The 4931-nt window shown below is 39.3% G+C and overlaps 1 long non-coding RNA gene across 1 annotated transcript; it reads left to right on the top strand.

Annotated features, from left to right (window-relative positions):
- Positions 1-2127: 2127 nt before the first annotated feature.
- LOC134110667 (uncharacterized) lies at positions 2128-4680 on the top strand. The gene is made up of 3 exons (XR_009944052.1): positions 2128-2171; positions 2805-4025; positions 4631-4680. It is a non-coding gene; the product is annotated as an uncharacterized LOC134110667 (long non-coding RNA).
- Positions 4681-4931: the final 251 nt, after the last annotated feature.

Below are 4931 nucleotides of genomic sequence, written 5' to 3'. Positions count from 1 at the left end.
AACCGTAGCTGTTATGACACGGTGCTGTTTTCTTTGCTCACACAAGTGTAGCTAGATGGATACCCGTTTCAGCAAACGTGGCGGGAAGGCTGAGGAAAATAATGAAGATAACCCTAAGCTGCTACAAGCTGTGGAGGAGGACCTGGCACAAGAATTTGAAGAGGTCCCTATTCAGCCAAAGAAAAGAAAGCCAATCAAATATTCTCCAAGGAAAACAAGTAAGTCTAGTTTATTCATGTTTTTTTTTTACTACTTTCACCAGTATGGCTAGAAATATACTTTTTATTTATGGTAGTGTAAGGAGACGCCGGATTCGGAGGGATCCATTCGCAGGTTTTTATTAGAGCATCAGACAGGCAGAGTCAATGACAGCAGACAGGGCAACGTAGAGCAGACAGGATCGTAGTCAGCGGGCAGGCAGGGGTCGGGGCAGGTAGAGAGCAATCAGCAGTACGGTCCGGGGTCAATAAACAGGGATCAAGACAAGGAGAAAACGCTCAGAAATGACAGCCGGGGCAGAATCAAGACTTCGCAGTGAGTGTGTGGGTGTCAGTGGCTTTTGTGTGTGTGTCAATGAGGTGCAGGTGTGTGTGTCAATGAGGTGCAGGTGTGTGTGTCATCAGTGGTGTTGTGGAATCAGTCCCAGGTGTGAAGCATGATGGGAGATGGAGTTCGAAACCAGTTAGTACTCGGGAGAGGGGTCCCTCCGATGGCGAGAGGGAGGCGGTGCGGGAGCGTCCTTCGTAACAGGTAGTTGGCTGATTGAGGCACATATGTCCATTTTTGTCTTCTCAATAAACAATATGCACAAAAGTACTGGGAATTTGGTTGGTGTACTGCAGTGCAATGAATTAATGTATGTTAATGAATTAGATAAACTTATAAAATATAAGGACACAGATCAAAATATTGCACTGCAGTACACCACCACCATTCACTAACCTCAATCATCCACTTAAAGTACTTCCTTTGTTCCAGTGGCTCCAACAGGGGCATTGGAGTTGCCCAAACTGAAGGAACAAGCCAAGATGGATCGACAGAAGATTGAACATCTTGAGGAGCGCATTAATTAACCGGAGGAGGCCAACAAGGACCTGAAAGCCGACAAGGACTTCCTACTCTCCCAAATTAAGGAAGTCCCCAGCACACTTGCATCTTCTGGGAAAGGTACAAATACACTACAATTAACATTCATGCAGTACTTGTTGTTCAAGGAACCAGAAATATAAATAGGCTGGGCACAGAGTGTAAGGATATACTATTATATACAATTGCATTGTTGTTACAACTGAGATGTCCATTTGAGTGGAAATACTATTTTCCCAAGCCCTTCCAAAACCTTTCCTATATGACCTGATTAGTCTCTGGTGATTGCATTGCTACACAGAAAATTATTTTAACTTTTGCCCAAGCTAGTAATGTTAGCCACTGACATAGTAGAGTAGAGTAGAGCCATCACTGTATGCTACAGCTAATGCTCTACTAACATGTTAACAAAAACACACAAACTGTTTCACTCACTGTTACTGCTAAAAAAATAACTGAGCTTTCCTGCCAGTAAATTGCTCTGGGAGTATAACCAGAGTGCAATCGCTTTTCGCTCCCCCCAAAAAACTCTGTGTGTTAATTAATCAACTACAGTGCAATAGAAAAAATAAGAAAGAAAAAAAAAATAAGAAAATAATAATTAATAATAATTAATGTAATTATAACCCTCTTCTTGTACATGTGCAGTTGTCTGCTCTCAAAAAAGTGACTCTGCATAAAAAAGTATATTCTTAGTTTTTTGGTTTGTTTACTTATAAACATCTTTGCTTCTCCACCTACCCCCACTTTGCTTCCCCCAGGCAGAAAGACTGCTCCAGAACCTTCTTCATCTTCGACTTCAACATCGACATCTCCCTCCTCAGAATCAAGCTTTTTATCATCCACGGCCGTATCAAGTGCCACGGGCATGCCGGGAGTATGGCATAAACATGCAGAGTCTCGTTCCCTTCAGGGAACTAAGGTTATATACGTAACCGGAGACGTTCCCTATCAGGGAACTCGAGCTGCGTGAAAACGCTGTGGGAACGCCAATACCCACTCCGCCATATGAGCCAGTAACCGTAGTGACCGTAAAAAGACCAAGAAGTCAAAAAAACACCCTGGATCATACAGTCGTTCAAGAAGTAAGCAGAGATATTATATAGATATGATATTATAACAGACTTTATAATCACCTTTATAAAAAAGTTAAAGTTGACCGCTTAACCTTTTATGGATTACATTTGTATGAAAATCAACTACTTCCATGGGCTTTGTTAATAATAATTAGATGGAACTAAAGATGATATATTGATGTCTCGCTAATGGTATATTTTAGTAATCATTCTGAAAATCAGTGATTGAGATCTCTACAGCCGTGTATAGCTCTCTTGATCTCCTCAGGTTATTCTATGATCTTTTTTTGTTAGATATTTAACCTCTGAAACAGAAAAATATAAGAAATAAATCTACTTACTGTACCATCCTAGTTCACTGTGCATCCTCTATCCATTATAGGGTTATGTTTGGTACAGGCAGGTAAAAAAGGACATTACTTCCTGGGCATCCTCTTTCTAGGCTGGTGAAGGCAGATATTAGCTAGCCACAGAGTCGGGTAGGAAAGTCTAATATAACCAGCCTAGAAGAAGGATGCAAAAGTAAGAAGGATCCTTTCTCATCTGCTAGTACTACAAAACCTATAGGGTGCCAAATCAACAATGCCAGTATAAGTCTGAAAAAGTGACCTATTTTGTTTGTTTTTCTGTTGTGTTCTTGAGTAACCACAACAGATGGAGTGATCCGTCGCTATAGGAATGTCCTTCGGATCTTCAAAAAGTGTGGATCCATGAAGAAAGCCTTCGCGAAAATGAACGTTGATCGAAACACGATTGCACGCACAGCTATAATTGCTGAGCTCGCAATTACTTTTCGGGACGCATTCCAAGGTCTGCTGACAGGTGACGAAGATCAAATGAAGATTTGTGTGCTTGCAGAGCGTTGCCGCGGGGCTATAAACGAGGAGATGGCCGAAACCATCACAGCATGCAAAAAAAATGGAAAGCTCCTCCCAATAATGTATAAGTATACTTAATAATTTTCATTTTGTTAAACTGTTTAAACTTGCTGTTGAACTTAAAGTTAATGTGTTTATACATACACAATATATGTAGAAATTTTCTATGTGTTATGTTTTGTGTTGGAATACATAAAGGAAACACTACCTCTTGACTTGTTTGTTGCTTTTGTTAAGGTATTTATATCATCTGACAGTGTAATAACACTTAATGACATTTTAACGAAACATTCAAATTGTTCCACTTTACTTGAATTCAAAGAAAACAGTTATGACACAATTATAAACTGGTTTGACTATGTAATAACATAAAATGACATATTAATTGAAGAATCTAATTGTTCCACTTTACTTGAATTCAAAGAAAACAGTCGTGACACTGTTATAAAGTCATTTGGCAGTGTAGTTACACTTAACGACATCTTAAAGAAAGGGACAACATTTATGACACAGTTGTAATGGTTTTGTGACAGCGAGTGTCAAAACCATCCATATAGGACGGTTTAATGTCGCTCTAAGATATGAAACCAAACGTTTTTCTTAAGTTTGACAGTTAGGTCTGCTATGACATGTTTATGACAGGTTTTGTTGTCTTGGCTTATGTCAAGTTGTCATAACAAGGACATCTCAAACAATGTCACCTTTGCATCAAAAGTGACATAACTTACCGAATGACACTTAACGACAACTGTCATAAGTATTCATTGATATTTATGACAGCTGTCATGTCATGGTTATGACAATGTTATGTCAGTCTTATGAACACCCATTCAAGTAAAGTGTTACCCATATTTCTATCTTGAAAAGAATTTTTGTTCTGACTCTCATTTTGGGGATGAATGATATGACTAATGGGCTTGATGTATGTTGCAGGATTAGGTCCAGGCAATGTGGAGCTATAAGGGGTGCACAGAAACTGGATCAAGTAGGTGCAAGCTTTTACATCACTACAAGTTAAAGCATCCACATTGGACGTAGTTCTCGCTATCCATGTACATACCAGCACTGTCCATGCACATTTAAGACGTGGAATGCCGTTATTGTCCACCAAAGTAAAATCCACACCACAGGGGTCCCTCACATAAAAGAAGCTATATTCAGTTGTCACATTTGTAGTTGTACTGATTTAGCATCAGAGAAGGATTATTTTTCTCATATAAATGGACATCTCAAACGAAATGAGACAGTCATTTGTATGTTTTTAGGATGTGACTTCAAGACAAACATTTATTGATGAATGGTTCTCAAGACTTTGTCAAATTCAGCAATTATCTCATGGCTCACCATCTGTCTCATCTGTGTGTGCTGAAAGAGAATCCTGTGTTCATACACGGCCATCTTTGTTGCACATAAATGCAACAAAGATGACTCATGGAACAGATAATGCTTCATGTTTATATTTGCCTTGACTAACTTTCACCTTCTCTAGATAGTGTCACTGTTTTATAATATATCATTTGCTTGATGGAGCTTGGTGAAACGTTTTAATTTGGCTAACTGGTTTATTTACCTTTTTTCTGTTTAATACAGAGCCTGTGTAAAAACACCACTGTTGGGATCTATGTCGTCAAACAACATCCTTCCAGTGATGAAGTAGAGGCATCAAGGTGTTACAGCATCTTGATAATGTGCCATTAGCTGTTGCTATGCTGTTCGGGCTGATGTATGTGCTCAACCTTAGCTACCCTGCTGACCGCCACTACACTTTTGAGGTTATCCAAAAGATTTGGATGGAGGTAAGCTTTCCAACAAAGCACTTGCTCTGAAAAACAGGCTCTCTCAGTGAAATGGTCACACTGATATCACTGCACATTTTTGTATTATTATTATT

The sequence above is a fragment of the Pungitius pungitius genome, unplaced genomic scaffold, assembly GCF_949316345.1.
Source record: "Pungitius pungitius unplaced genomic scaffold, fPunPun2.1 scaffold_29, whole genome shotgun sequence".
NCBI classification, from domain to species: domain Eukaryota; kingdom Metazoa; phylum Chordata; class Actinopteri; order Perciformes; family Gasterosteidae; genus Pungitius; species Pungitius pungitius.
The sequence above is the reverse complement of the archived record's forward strand: the minus strand, read 5'-3'. Positions and strand labels throughout refer to the sequence as shown.